Source organism: Triticum dicoccoides, chromosome 2A, assembly GCF_002162155.2.
Source record: "Triticum dicoccoides isolate Atlit2015 ecotype Zavitan chromosome 2A, WEW_v2.0, whole genome shotgun sequence".
Lineage (NCBI taxonomy): Eukaryota > Viridiplantae > Streptophyta > Magnoliopsida > Poales > Poaceae > Triticum > Triticum dicoccoides.
The window spans coordinates 619,547,178-619,563,837 of record NC_041382.1 but is presented as its reverse complement, the minus strand read 5'-3'; positions in this window follow the sequence as shown (position 1 = coordinate 619,563,837).

Genomic DNA, 16,660 nt, shown 5'->3' with positions numbered 1-16,660 from the left:
TGATACAATCAAGAGCGGCAGAAGATAGAAAGAAAAGGTCTAAGAACTAAATAAATATGCAGAGAAGCAAAATACATCACAGTGGCATCGGCCTACAACATTGAAAACCATGAACCATTAACTGAACATATGTTATCAGTTGTGCTATAAATTTTATTAAACAACTAATCCGCACACACTGGAATTTGATTAGTACAATTTTTTTTAAGAAATAGAGGTGGTAAGAAATATATGTGTCAAATTTGCTCATTTAGTACAGAAAAGTCAAATATTTGATCTCAACAAAAGCAAGACGATACTCTCCGGCTTTGTGAAACTGGGAATTGTTTTCTCATGTATGTTTGCGATACTGTGGTATTGCTTTAGAGTTCATTAAATCAGGAAATTAGAGAAGATGCAATCATGCTTGAACAATTGCCCTAATAATATGTTTGTTGTTCTCATTGGGGAGGATGTAGATCGAGCCGCCGAATACACTACTTATTTCCTTATAGAAAGGGTGTCACCTTTTATACATGTAACTATTTGAAGTGTGTTTTAAAAACACAAATTCCAGGTGGTGGAGCGATTTTATTTCTGTTTATGTAATTGTTTTCTTGTATCCTAATATATCTTGAAACATATATGGTAATGCAATTTGAAACTCCGAACTATAGAACATTAATATTTTTATGTGACATATTGTACTAAATGAATGCTGCCATTAAAATGTGCAGGTAAACTTCTCTAACTTTCACTGTTAAAAAGTTTTCAAAATGGTCGAGTGGTAATACATAATAACGTAGTATTTTGATTAAAAATAGTTTTGTGATCTCATAAGTTTATAATGCTTGGTGAACATCTATTTTATGAATATCAAATAAATTATTTTCTAAATATCAAAGTAAATTATTTATTGTTCTTATGGGTTTTCGAAACATCTTTAAATCTTTGAACTCTTGTTTTATTCCATAATTACAAATTAACCTATCATCGAACTTCACCTAAGAATGTATGTATAGACAATGTGTTCCTGTGTACCATCTCAAACTGGCAGAATTAGCGAACCCACCATGAAATCATTTTGATTATGTTGTTCCTCATGAAACTAACAAATGTATAAGTGTTTAACATGATTCAGGTGTTGTAAGATGAAAAGAAGGCGGCAACCCGAGTGTTGGTTAAGAAATTAGGTGTGGCCTACTACCATGCATGAAAACATCACTAGGTTACATATCAACAGTTCAAACACATAGATGAGTTTAGACCCAAGTCCTAATTAAGTGACAATCCGTAAATGCATATCCCTGGAAACAACTGCCGGTAAACCATGTGTTTTACGTACATATATGCCAGGAGCAAATAATTCAAACCATTTACACATGATATGTATGCATGCACTCTAGAAGAAAAAATAAATAAATCAGTAGAAGTAATGCAAACATAATGTGTTTTATTCCGTAATCCGAATTTCAAAACATTGCAATAAGACAAACCTCCAGATGGTGAAGCGCTTGCATGCATGACTGAGATTACCAATTATTGTTATGTAGATCGCAATTAACTTTCAAATTTTAAAATCTAAACACTGCCATGCATAGCATGCAAAAAAGTAGTAAATATTCAGTCATTGGATGTTGGTGTAGACCTGATCATATTTCATTGCTAGACAATTAATTTACCGTTGAGAGCACGCTATTGAATCGATCAAGTTCTTCCCGACCGTACGTAGACTCCATGCACATATACACGCTTGCGTGATTAGGCATGTTACGAGCATGGCAATCAAATCGTGTGTACGTGTATGTGTGTTTCCGTGGAATAGATGAAGCGATTGGCTTGTACATGCTCGTCTCCAAGTAGAATAGATCCAACAGTCTGCTAGGTTTTGTAACTGACCGTATTTTACCGTAAATCCATCTTCTCATATGCGAGTATTGCGAGAAACCACTCGACCGGCTGTATCTGTAACATTGAGTTTTCCGAGCAGCGCTTCCATCGTCCTCCAGTCATCCACCATCTCCTCGCCCTTGAGGTCGCCCCAACAAATCAAGTGAAGCATGTACCTGCCCTTGCGCCGGCGCCGTGCACGGCTATCCAGCCGCCCTAGCTCACGATGGAAGAGCCAGCATGCAGCCCCGCATGGGAGGCCATCTAGTCTAGGCTGTAGCTCTTCCTCAAGGTTGTCCGGTATGAAACTTCAAAGTTTAGGATGGCATGGAGAGGACATCGCAAGTGTTTCTTGACGGCTCTAGGGTTTCTTCATGGGAGATAATGTTTGCAGGTCAAAGGAAGTTAGGTCAGAATTTTTTTTGACTATGGAATCTAAGGTTAGAATTTGTTATTACAATGTTTTGTACGTCAAAGTCAGCATATTAAACTGGGACCATTACAACTGGCTCCCGAGCATTGACGGTTAGTATTTTATCTATTTTGATTTTTGACAATTAATTAATAATGTGGGTTCTTGGAACAGATCAAGAGTTTTTTTTGAAGGAACATATGGGATTGTTAGATTGATTAAAATAAAAGTTATATAAAATCATTTTTATTGAGGATTTCACCAGTCAATCTACACCGTAATAATTCGGCCCCACCGGATGTACGGCTCGTATTTACTGATTAACGTGGGAATTTCTTGGGAGTCCATAATTATTAGAAGTATAGATAGATTGCATGCATCCACAACTACAACAAAAGTATTAAGGTAAACCTAACCATAGCATGAAACATATGGATCCAAATCAGCCCATTATGAAGCAACGCATAAACTAGGGTTTATGCTTCTATCACTCTAGCAACCCATCACTACTAGGGAAAACCCTAGTAGTAGTGCGGGTTTTGAGGCTAGCAGCAGCATGGGTGGCCGCGCTACTAATAAGGCGCTACAACTAACTTATAGTAGTAGCGCAGTCCTTACCCGCGCTACTACTGTTGACGATATCAGCAGCGCTTTTTATGAACGCGCTACTATTACTTAGTTGTAGCGATTTCGTAGTCCCTCGCTACTGTTATATCTTTCATCATTTCCCCCCGTACCCCTTTCCCTTTCAGTTTCCCTTTCAGATACTAGATGCTAGGTACTGCTAGTAGATATCAAATTCATAAACCATTACTGGGTAGTACTCCCTTCGTTCCAAATTACTCATCGTGGTTTTAGTTCAAACCACGACGAGTAATTTGGAACGAAGGGAGTACTAGATAACAATTTAATGCATAGTCAACATGCATCCTCCAGCAGTACAAGGTCATATCAACGGCGATCATCATATGTAGTTCTAGATGATATCGACGACGATCATCATATGTAGTTCTAGATGATATAGCCACACACACATATATAGTTCTAGATGATATAGCCACACACACATATGTAGTTCTAGATGATATCAAAGACAATCATCATCCTCAAGCCTGGGCGGTTGGTGTTCCTAATAGTAATTAGGATGGCATGTCCAACACGAAGATTCTTGCCATCGAGGAATTTCTTCCACCCAACTGAGTTTAAGTGTGTGCGACCGTCCGTGTCCACGTGGTAAGTACAGGTTGTGATGGAGCCCCTTGTAGTAAGGCGTAGTCCAGCTGAGCCTTCTTCATCAGGCTCGATACCATAACTCACAGATATGCTCTTTGCCAATTTCTGAATAACAAAAACATTTCAATTAATAAATAGCCTCACAAATAAGTACATATGGATTATCTACACTATTAATAGTTTCCTTAGATTCTACACTAATAAGCATGTGATCAAACTCTACACTAAAACATATCATCGACTAGATTCCACACAACATACCATATCATTGGACTTACACTAAGTATTTCATTGGATAATTTGCATTTGCAAGTATAACATACCATATCATGTCGATCAACCATGGTATTTGTCAGGCGGGTCACCAATGGCACCCCGACAAAGTCAGCACGTGGCGGAATTATGTCCCACAGGTTGGACACCTCCTCCTCGCTCAGCCTTGTTCTTTGAGCTACGATGGCTTCATGAAGTGGGTCCTCATCATCTTCATCGAGTGGGTCCTCATTATCTTCATCATCTTCATCATCTTCATCATCTTCATCATCTTCCACCAGGTTGAGATAAATGACAGCCAGCTTGGGTCTTTCTGCTCTGAAGGAGAAGCTGATCAACTCACCACCAGTAAGACGCATGCGAGCGACGAAACGGGCCCATCCATCTCCTCCAATCTGCGACATATTGCGTCCTTTCTCGAAGTGTATGGCCCCCCAGGAGCCTCAAATGTCACAGTGTCTCCTGTCAGCTTGTTGAATTTCAACCTCACATTGCATGGGACGATCTGTGTAAAATAAGCAAAATGACACAATGCAGTAATGCCAACACTAAAAATAAAATAGTTATTACATTTCATCTAATTTCTTACCGCCGCATGACGAAAACCCGGCTGGAAGTAGATGTCGAATAGCTTGCCAGTTGCAAGGCTGCTGGCGCACCTTGACTTGCACAGTCGACATAGTGGTGCTGGTGGTGGCGCCATTTTTCCTATAGCAATATGAGCAAAGGATTAACGATCCACTTCACAGGAAAGAAAAAAAGTAGAATGAGATATTTTTGGTTCTTCCGTGAGAAGCAATTTGATGGACAATTATAATCCTAAGATCTAGTAACATATTAGATGACAAGGTACCACCTACATTTTGCCAAAAATTAACTAAATCAACTAAATGAAAATGTTCTAAATCAACTAAATGAAAATGTTTTAAATCAACTAAATGAAAATGGTGCATACTAAATCAACTAAATGAACTATCCTACTAAATCAACTAAATCAAAATGTTCTAAATCAACTAAATGAACTAGCCTACTAAATCAACTAAATCAAAATGTTCTAAATCAACTAAATAAACTAGCCTACTAAATCAACTAAATCAAAATGTTCTAAATCAACCAGCCTACTAAATCAACTAAATCAAAATGTTCTAAATCAACTAGCCTACTAAATCAACTAAATCAAAATGTAGGGAGGACGGAGGAGGAGGCCGGTGCCGAGTCCAGCAAGGAGGAGGAGGGGCCGGCCGGCGGCCAGTGGAGGGAGGACGGAGGAGGAAGGCGGAGCGAGGAGGGGCCGGCCAGCGGCGAGTGGAGAGGGAGGACGGAGGAGGAGGAGGCCGGTACCGAGTCCAGCAAGGAGGAGGAGCTGACGGCGGCACAGAGGGAGGAGGGGTGACGGGGGAGGACCGACACGGGGGATAGAGAGGGATCCAGTGAGTGTGTGACTGTGAGTGGATCGGATAGAGGAGATGGGGTGGGAGATGGAATGGCTTAGCAGTAGCGCGCTATAGAGAAAGACGCTACTGCTAAACTACCTAGCAGCAGTGCCTTTCACAAAGCGCTACTGCTATGTGTCAGTATGTAAAAATAGACTTATAGTTCAATGTATCAAAAATACATTGATCATCAACGATCTTTTTGTGTACAATCTGATTTGTCAATATGAGTCCTCACCGGTTTAGGAACAAGTGAAGATTCATATTGCAGCCACAAATTCTACACATAGAGTTCAATGAAGACCAAGTGCTTGTCAAAGTTTGAGAAGTAACATATTTAAGGTGGTAGAAACTCTCTTCACAGAGCGAGGTGGGACGAAATTTTTGTAGTAAACTTAGCAGTAGCGCTTATTGGCGAAATGCACTGCTACTATGCTACGTAGCAGTAGCGCCCTTTGTTATAACGCATTGCTGCTATAGCTAGCCTTGCGGCAGCCTCGTGGGAATTATAGCAGTAGCGCGTCTTTCATCTGGTGTGCTACTGCTATATTTATTTCAGAAGCAAGTTATTCTTGAGCTTGCTATGGCTAATTAGCAGCAGTGCCTTATTTTAAAGCGCGCTGCTAATAAGATTCTGTGTATAGGCTTTTCCCTAGTAGTGCATCATCTACTTATTACTTCCCAATGCCTTCCTCTAGGCCCAAATAATGGTGGAGTGTTATGTAGTCAACATTCACATAACACCACTAGAGGCTAGACAACATACATCTCATCAAAATATCGAACGAATACCAAATTCACATGACTACTAATAGCAAGACTTCTCCCTTGTCCTCAGGAACAAACGTAACTACTCACAAAGCATAAACATGTTCATAATTAGAGGGGTATTAATATGCATATAGGATCTGAACATATGATCTTCCACCAATTAAACCAACCAGAATCAACTACAAGGAGTAATTAACACTACTAGCAACCTACTAGCACCAATCCCGGACTTGGAGACAAGAATTGGATACAAGAGATGAACTAGGGTTTTGAGATGAGATGGTGCTGATGAAGATGTTGATGGAGATTGCCCTCTCCCGATGAGAAGAGCATTGGTGATGACGATGGCGATGATTTCCCCCTCCGGGAGGGAAGTTTCCCCGGCAGAACAGCTCTGCCGGAGCTCTAGATTGGATCCGCCAAGGTTCCGCCTCGTGGCGGCGGAGTTTCATCCCGAAAGGTTGCTTCTTATTTTTTTCACGATGGAAGACTTCATATAGCAGAAGATGGCCATCGGAGAGCCACCAGGGGGCCCACGAGGTAGGGGCGTGCCCCCCACCCTCGTGAGCAGGGTGTGGGCCCCCTGGTCTTCATCTTTGGCAAGGATTTTTCATTATTTATTATAAGGTGTTCCGTGGAGTTTCAGGACTTTTGGAGTTGTGCAGAATAGGTCTCTAATATTTGCTCCTTTTCCAGCCCAGAATTCCAGCTGCCGGCGTTCTCCCTCCTTATGTAAACCCTGTAAAATAAGAGAGAATAGCCATAAGTATTGTGACATAATGTGATATAACAGCCCATAATGCAATAAATATCGATATAAAAGCATGATGCAAAATGGACGTATCAGCGCAATCCTTTCCCGGCGTCTCTGCTATCTCTACTCTCTTCTCTATTGTTATATTTATTGTTATATTTAATATTTATCTCTACTTCTCTACTCTCTATTTTTATTCGCTACTTTTTCCTACTCTTATTAAAAAACAGAGTTGGTGATGATGGTGTTCCTGCCATCCTGCAATATAGGCCATCCGATTTATATCCGACGGATAGGAAGGAAACTATGGCAATTTTCCAAAAAGATACCCACACCCCTATCCGCATTTGCAAATAAGGCATTCCCTTGTTCATCCTTTTCTCCCACAAGATAAACTACTCATAAAAATGCATCTTGATGCGTGCAACGCATGGGCATCTTGCTAGTTCTAAAAAATTATCCATCATTTGCCACACTACTGGTTGTAGATGAAATACCTACCCAAGCACAGCGCGATATAGGAGGGACGCACAATTACAAGATGATATTCCGTTGGACAATGGAGGCTATAACCAATTACTTTTACGGGAACAATAGCACCTAGGAAATTTGAAGGGTAGGTATGAACAAAATTGGAACTGCACATGTACTGCTAAGTGAATCAATACACACATTACCAATCGAGGAGGAGAGCGATAGTCGCGGCGGCCTATGTGAGTCATGGTCGGCAACGGGAGTCAGTTCATTGTCCATGATGGTGGTGCTTCTGCGCTTGGCGTCGGCTTCCGGGAAGCAGATCCGAGACCATGGAAGACGGTGTCGGGGAAGAGGCTCCGTGTACGACGACAACGATGGACCGGCGTGTACGAGGTCGTCGATGAGGCAGATGCGCTGCGGTGGATGAGTGCGCCGATGTAGAAGGGGAGGAGCACAAAGGCTGCGATGCCATGGAGAAGTCTATTTTGCGGTGGGGATAGAAAATGGGGAGTATTCAGGTGTACTACTCTGGGTGCCGGGGTGGGGTTGGCTGGGTAGGGTGAACCTGAAGTTACGAAAACAGCCCCTACCAACCATCATCCGTAGGACTGTTCCGAAGGCTATGATGGTAACTTCCCACTGCTCGAATCAGGGTCACGGGAGATTTTCCCGCCGACCTCAAAATTTTGTGACACTGAACTCCCCGTGTGGCGTGTTGCGTGATTCGGCTAAGCAACTAGCGAGTAGTACTAGTAAACTCTGCATATTAGGTTTGACCGAAGTCAAACTTCCTAAAGTTTGACCAAGTTTATAGAAAAATATAAACATTTACCCTAACGGATATGTATGATGTGAAAGTACATTCAATAATGAATCTAATGGTATTTATTTGTTATTGTATATGTTAATATTTTTTGTTATTAACTTTCTGAGAGTTTACAAAACTTGACTTTGACCAATGCTAATACATAGACTTAAATAAAAATGGAGGGTGTACACATTTGTTTTCTTAGTATGTAGTGAATTAATCATTTGTTGAAATTGTGAAATAAATATATTAGGCTACTGAATTCAAATGTAATGGTCTATACAATTCAATAGTTACAATCATTGTCGAATTCCAAGATGTATACGAGGTCTATAGTACTTCACAACATGCTCAAACTCGCACAATCCCAGTCAAATGAAAATCAAAATGCATTTCATAGTTATTACTTTGTAGGATGCAACAAAACCAACAATAACTCTACATCAACCATTATAAAAGCAACATTTTGAACATATCCCAATGTGTGAATGAAACGTGCAGAGAGAGCTTGCGAAGATGGAGCAGATAGGGCGGGAAAGATTGTATGTATGTGGACCAGAGAGTAGGAGACAAACCTAACTAAACAGAAAGAGGGAGATAGAGAGAGAAAGAGAGAGGAAGAGGTTAGGTCTGTGAGAAAGATGGAGACATGTAATATACGTGAGATGCGTGTGCATCCGGATTCTGTACACATGGAAGGAGAAGAGACAGCACGTTTGATGAGAGAGATGGAAAATCTTGGATGAGAGGGGAAGGATCTCGTGGGTTGAGGGATTGATAAATTTGTGTGGGGGAGAGAGGGATTGGTAATTTTGTGCAAGAGAGAGAGGGTGGGGAAGGAGTCAGTCAGCCGTCGTCACATCATCCTGCTTCCAAATGGCCCCGCATTCTCTAGCGCACTGTGGTCGCCGTCTTCGATCTCCTCAATGCCCTCTTTGAAGATTGACGTGTTGTGCATGATGGGGTGTGAAGAAGCACAAGCGAGAGTGGTAGCCGATATAACCTTGGATGGGGATGAATTGTGTGCTCAGGGGAGGGTGTGTGTGTGATGTGTGTTGTCTCTATGTGTGTGTGTCAGATATTGAGAGAAAACAAACCTAAGGAGAGAAATGTGTGTGTATGTGACGGAAAGCTACTTGCTAAACAGGGTATTCATGAAGAGATTATGCGTGCGAGATAGATAGCGATGTGCGGGCCTTGAGGTGGGCAGGGGCCGGGTGAGGGTGTCAAAATGTGTGCGTTGATGCATGTGTTACATGCGATCATGCGAGGGACGGACGAATCGAGAGAGATGGTTGTTGTGTTACGGATGCTCCTCTCTCTCTCACACACACAAGTAAAATAGAAGACCGTTCTCTCATGTATACACAACGTATCAGCATATGTCTATGTCTCACTCATGCATGATCATTTGCACATTCACACCTCTCTATGTCTCTATCACACGCACATCGTCTCCACATTGCCCTTCCGCCACAACACACATATGGACACATACACACGTTCTCTCTCAGTCACACACAGGGGCTGTTTGGTTTGAGATTAAGTTTGCCTAAGGTTGCCACACCTAAGGTTAGGCAAGTTTGACCAACTTAGGTGGGTCTTTGGTTCAAGCCACACCTTAGGCAAGCCACATTAGGGTCCCACATTACATACACTCAAAAGTGTGGCAAGATTCCCTTAGGCTTGCCAACTTGTGGCTCTCATTTTGAAGAACTAACCTTAGGCAAGTGTGGCAACATTGTCTCGATGACAAGTGGGCCATAGGGGCAATAAAGTGTGGCAAGCCAAAGTGTGGCAAAAACCAAACACATGCCAACTAAATTGTGGCTGCCAAATTTTGGCTTGGCAAACGGTGGCTGGGAACCAAACAGCCCCAAAATCAGTATTAAAAAAACTAGGGCGCACCTAAAACGTCCAAATCCAAATAAACACGAACTGGAGCTAAATTCAAATATATGGAAATATTGTAGCGTAAAGAACTTTTCCTGAAAAAAAAGTTGAGTAATATTCGGGGATTGTTTTCACACACACAAAAAGGTTCGGTGGATGTCCTTCGAGCGCGACACGGTGACGCATCGTTCGATCGACCGTGCGGCTGCGGTTCACACGCTTGCACAGGATTCTGTATCGTGGCTGTGTTAACTAATAAAAGCGCTGCCTAAGTCTAATGTTTACGTGTACTAGTGCGGTTTTCTTTTAAGTCTGACCAACCCTATATAAAACTAAACTAAGCTCCCATACGCGCACTCATCAATATGTCGCCGCCGCTGTTGCGCATGCCGGCGCCCGCCTGCCCCGGCCGACAATTTCTCTCCCATCACCGACGTGTCGCCGCCAAGCTGAAGGCTCGCCCGCTCACGTCATCTGCAGCCCCTCCTCGTGATGCCGCCGCGCTGCCAAGCACGCGAGCAGCTGGTGGAGCCGCTTCTATGCATGCAGCGTACGAAGAGGAGGATGAGCGCGTGCTCCAGCATGCTAGCGAGGAGGAACTAGCGTGTCATTGTCGTCTCTGCTCGCACGGAGGAGGCGCACATGGTGGTTGTCGCGGCAGAAGCCGGTCGCGCGCGTGTCGAGCCCGCAAACCAGGTGTGGAGGCGGAATCTACCTTCGAGACCTTGAATGCCACGGGATCCTACAATCTGAAGGAGCAATTTTGGTCAGTCGACTCTTCTGAGCCGTTTGATGCAACATGGATGGCTAGAAGGGCTTCTTCAACCTCCTAAATAGATGCACGGTTCATCTTCTCAGCCCGCCACACGCCTAACCACCTGCCGCCGCCGCGCCCTCCCCTGAACTGCCTGCCACCGCCATGCTCCCCCACCCCCACCATCCGTTTAACCCCGGGCATGATCCATTTTTTTCTGGTGAACTACATTCCACACCCAACACTCATAAGATAGATCATGGGCACCCTGCCATCTTCTTCCTTCACTCTGTCGAACTTCTTCCACAAATCGACTGACCCAAATTATACTACTAGTATGAACGTATTAACTAGAGTAGGAACACGAAGATACGAGCAGTAGTACCAACTGCAAGAAGAACAGTAGTAAGACATAGTACTAGTACTAATGTACGTACTAAAGAGTTCAAATAACAAGAAAGAACATAAACATAGTTCTGCTAGGGCCTGAGCACAACATACCCTTGAAAATAAACTAAGCAACTACTACCTCCGTCCGGGTTTACAAGGCCCTTAAGCAACATAGTTGCGTCTGCTTTTACTAGGACGCTCCTATCGATTGTCGTTCCATTAATTACGAGTCAGCCGCTGCATGTGAGGGAGGCTGGCTGCATGCAAGCATCTGTCTCGGTACCAGTGCTTCTTCCATTGCATGCGTAGAAGCCAGCCAATGCATGCAAAGGCAGCATGTGCAAGCTCAATTAACAACTACAAGAATCGAGGAATTTGCATGCTCCTGCGCTCTGCCTTGGTCCGGGTGATTTGGTCGGCCAGACCAATAATTCCAGATGGAGGTAGTAGTCCGCTTGACACTGTAGTAGAACCAGCATGAGCGACGGCACTGCCACCTACTCAGAGTCCGAGTCCACGTCCTCGACTTCGTCCTCGTCCCTCTTCCTCTTCGTCGACGCTTCTTTGCTTGAACCGGACACTGGGCTCTGCTTCTTCATCCAACCCTTGTAGATATTTAACAATGGTAGGCATCCATTGCTGCGTACAGGATGTGATCTTCATCTAATGTCTTCGACTCCCATGCATGATGAAACTCGTGATGAGGTTTCTTCAGTTTAGTGTATGAACGATCAATCATGGTTGTTGCCAGTGTCAGCATTGAAGGCTGAGAGGAGGACACCAGCCCTTCCTTCTGGAGGTCGAAGGGGTCGCCTACAACAAGGCCTATCCGACCCAGGATTTCCTTGTCGTTCCTAAAGTCTACAGTAACGAATTTTACTCGGCCGCCCTTGAGGAACTTCTTAAATTCCTCGCACTCAACGTCGGCATGGCAAATGTGGTAGAGCAAGCATAAGTCATGCACGCAAACGTGGATTACAGCGGGCTTCTTCTTCTCTGCCTCCTTTAGTTTCTTCTCGCTTCCCAGGACTGTGGTGTACTCAACATCTAGCCCAGCGACCCACTCATTGTTTGAGTTTTCGAACATGCGTTTGAAGCGAGCAAGGCATTCTTTCACCGTTGCGGAAGAACGGGTGTAGATGACGTCGAACTCATCGCTGGTGATGGTTCTAACGTTGTACTCACCGCCGATCATAGATATTTGGGACGCCATGGATTTGGGAGGAGGGTTAGGATTAGTGGAACTATCGTAATGTGAAAGGACGGCATGACTGGGAGCGAACTATTGTAAGGTACTGTACTAGTAGAATACGGGGACGAGTAGGGCGTGCGAACAGCGTGGGGTTGCTGGCTTGCTTGGTGGATAAACGGCTGCAAGCCCCCAAAGAGTTCTCGAGAAGTATGCGGGACCCACTAGATGTCATGTCTACTAGACCCATATCGTAGGCCTGACGGTATAGCTTCTGCCTGTTCGCACGCCATGCCGACTTGTGTGTAACTTCAATTAATTCCTTCAACTGTCGCGCCTCCCACGACATTCGCCTCCCTTGCGCGGTCGCACCCTTTGAGACTTCGATCGGCTATAAATGAGCAATTTTTTTGCCTACTCCGCATGCATGATACTCCCTCTGGTCCTTTTTACTTTCGTCAACCGTTTATACTAAAAATATCAATATCTACAATACTGATTGTAATGAGTATAAAGCACCTCTTGGGTGAGTTAGATTTTTTTTGGGTTAGTTGAGTTCAAACTAACCCAAACTAACTCTAACACATGGATCCAAACAGGGCCAAGGTTAGCTATTAGAGTACTACTACCTCCCTTCTACTTTAAAGGGCTCGATTGAAAATTTTGACCTACTCTTACCAAGATAGAGGCGGTGGAATAGTTTTTGTAGTTCTTCACAAAAAAAATGTGTTTACCAATGCATGCATGAACACTAGTTACTCTAATCACCCTCTCTTCTTTAATTCTTTGCCACATCAGCATGTTTGCTATTACCATGTGCATGATACCAGCTAAGATACCACCATTATGGCCAGCCTTAATCATCGCATGCAATAATTTACTGCACCTTGAAATATGAACATGTGTGGGGCGTGTATGTTTTTAATGACTTGAGACTATACCTAGCCCGACATGCAAGATGAGACTTATTATGCACCGTTCCCCATACCTACAGGAAGCCCGTTCGTCTCCAAATCTTTTCCTCTCCATGTGTGGAAACAATATGCGTGCTGTCGGAGTAAATAACCATGGGTAGCCTAGCCAGCTCCCCCTGGCCCTTCTGAAAAAATTACGAGCCGATCCGGCCCTCAAGAATCCAAGACATGGGGTCGCCTTCCCCTTGCCGGCTGTCTCCCAGGTCGGCTATCGGAAGGCAACCCGACTTTAGCCCTCATAAAGAAAGCCGCGGGAGGACCGGCTTCGAGAAGCCGGCCGCGAGAAGGCCGACTCCAAGAAGCCGGCTCCCACAAAGCGGTCAAGATCGTACCCTCAAAGTCTGCATCCACATAACGGCGATGTGACGGGGCGTGGCTACAATAAAGCCTGCCACCCCCGAATCCCGGAGCACGCCTGGCATAGTGCACCGTACGGGTGGCCATGACCCATCCGGCGCGGCACTGTTGCCACGTTGACCCTGATGTCATCCACGATGGGCTGCTAGCGTGGCCCATGGGCGGTGGGCCCCTTCGGGCAGAGAGACACCCGAAGGTGGCTAGGCCTCCCCAAGTCGGCCCAAGACAGAGCCGGCTCCCCACAGCCGGCTTGCCACCTCCCTCGAAGGAGACGCCCCATTAAGGAGACAAGACGCGGTGAAGGTACAACGATCACCCGCCGGACGGCGGCACTGTAGCCACGCCCACCTCGGCGAAGCCCTCATCATCGGGATTGAGCAACAGTAACCAGCCACCGACAAGGCTCTGGACAGTGGGGCCTTCCTGTCGACCAAGGAGCCGGCAGCCGGCGGGACCCACCAGCCGGCGGGCCCCAGCAACCGGCGCAGAAGCCGGCGAGTGTAGACACAGACGGCTGGGCCCCACGCCCAGCCGGATTACCATTGTATCCCCGGGGGGTAGGCCTATATAAACCCCCCGGGACACCCATGCAAAGGGTTGATCCCTGCTAGTTTTAGACACCGCCTAGGGAGGAGAAGAGAGCGAGCAGTGCCCTTCTTCCTCCTCTTGCCAAACAGCTCACGGAGCATCGTGTAGCTACTTGTTCATCTAGTGATCATGCGGAGACCCCGCAGAGCAGCAGTAGGGGTGTTATCTCCACGGAGAGCCCCGAAGCTGGGTAAGATTCACCAGCGTGCATGTCTTCGCCTCATCCCGCTTCCAGGCACCGGCGACGTCTTATTGGCTCCCACAATGATAAGCCACCCGTTGGCATATGTCGCACCTACCACCCGACATTTCACACCAAGTGGGTGGAACTGCGCAAGTTTAATAAAATTGTTCAAAAGGCAACAAGCAGGAAAAAACAAGGACGGCAGAATAAGCCAAGGGAGTGACTGGCGAGTCGGGCAGGTCGGTGGAGACGGCAGTGCCGGCTGGAGGAGTGGCCGGCTGGCGAACCTCGGCATGATCACCGCCTCCCGCAGAGGGCGCGCTAGCACGCGCCTCGTTGCTGGAGGCACGATCAGGCTGAGGCTGGCTGGCCGCTTCACCGGTCGGCTCAACGTCTTCGCCTTCCTCTCCTTCGTCGTCTTCGCCTTCATCGCTGGAGGCGATTCCTCTGCCGAGTCTTCACCCGCTGTCGGGTCCAGCCCGAACCACTCCTCCGGCTGGGCAACGCTGTCGTCATTAATTTCAGGAGCGAAGACGCTGATGTCAGTACACTCGGCGATCGTCGAAGCGCGTTGAGCAATAGCCGGCCGCACCTCCTCCATCTCTTCGTCGGCCTCCAGCCGCCAGGTGCACAGCTGGTCCAGGTTCAGCCCCGGATACCAGGCTCGAACGAACTCCAGCGCCCGCCCAGTTCCAAGCTGGGCTGCCGATGCCTTCCAGGCCTCGAAGCGGCCAACCGCAACCTCCCGCCAGTCGGCAGTCCGACTCGGGGTGCGGGGAATCGTCTCGCTTGGCCAGAGGGCGGCCAACACCTGCGCCCCGGCGCGCTGGAGGCGGCGGAGCATACGGTGAGCCAGCTGCAGCCGGGCTTGGACCGCCAAGAGTTGCTCCTCAGGCGTCCGGCTCGCGTCCGGCGCGATTTCAGCCCCCGCCTGCCGGCGCGCCTCGCGATGGGCCTCGATGGTTTGGGTGGCGAATACAGAGTAGCAGGGAAAGTAGTCTGCACAGAGAACAAGAAGCAACACAAGTCAGAACACAAATCAGGGATCAAGGGGCAGGCAAGGAGTGAAGAAGGCGGCTTACAATCGACTCCTCGATACGACTGAAGCCCTCGCTAAGTGCCTGCTTCGCTTCAGCCCAGCCCGCCGCTTCGTTCTCGAACTCGGCCTTCAGGGCATCCTCGCTGTCCTGCGCTTTCTTCAGGGCCGCCTTGTGGCTCTCCTCCTGGTCGGCCAACTTCTTGGCCAGGCGGTCACGCTCTAGGACCAAGGTGTTGTACTCGGCTTCCTTGGCGCGAAGGGCGGCCTGGGCCCCGCTGAGCTGCCCCCTCAAGTCGGCATCGGCTCCTGCAAGCATGAAGACAAAGGAAAAATTAATAAGGAAGAAGTCGTCAAGGAAGATCCGACCCGGCTGCTCAGCAGTCGGCCCGAATCTCGGGGACTACACCCAGTGGGTGCGCTGACGCGCCCCCATAGGAGATGGACGAGACAAAGCACGCACTCCGGCTGCTGGTCAGGTCCTCAGTTCTCCGGCCCAGCTCCTGAGCCTGGGAGTTGAAGGAGGCAAGGATAAGTTAAGTTGTCAGGACCTAGTAAGTTCAAAGCCGCCTGCGCAGCAGCCGACTCGGAACTCGGGGACTACACCCAGTGGGTGCGCTGACGCGCCCCCACGGAAGAAATCAAAAGAGCAAAATAACCAAGGCCAGAAGACTCACCCGGATGACGGCCCGCGTCGCGAGGAACTCCTGGGTGTATCGCTGCAGCGAGGCGGCCTGAGCTTGAAGCCGGTTCCGGACCTCCTGAGCCGCCGCGTTCAGCTCCCCGTCCCCCCGCTGGGAGTCCACTCGGACGTGCTGGCGCTGGCCGCCTCCAGGGCCTCCACCGTCTGGCTAGCGCCCGCAGCTCGGTGTGGTTCCGGCGTGGAGGCGCCACCCCCTGCGCACTGGCGCAATGCCGGCTGCACCTCGAGGCCGGCCCCTGCCTCCGGCTCGCCCCCGGACGGCTGCTCTGGTGCCGCAGCTGATTTGCCGCTTTGGCCCGCTCCAGTCGGCGCCGTCTGCGGCGCCCCCTCCACGAAGATCACGTGGTCCTCCCTCCTCTCCATCACCGGCGGGCCTTGGTCGACCTCCTCCGATGGGGGCACGGGAATGTCGGGGGCCACGGCGCGGAGGGGAACGACGAGCAGCGGAGGCTGGTTGTGCGAGGCCTCCGCCTCCGTCTCTGCGGCTGCCGCCTCCACCCAGGCCTTGGCCGCCGCGTCGGCCTGCTCCTTCGTCGCCTGGGCGGTCCTTTGTTCCACCGCC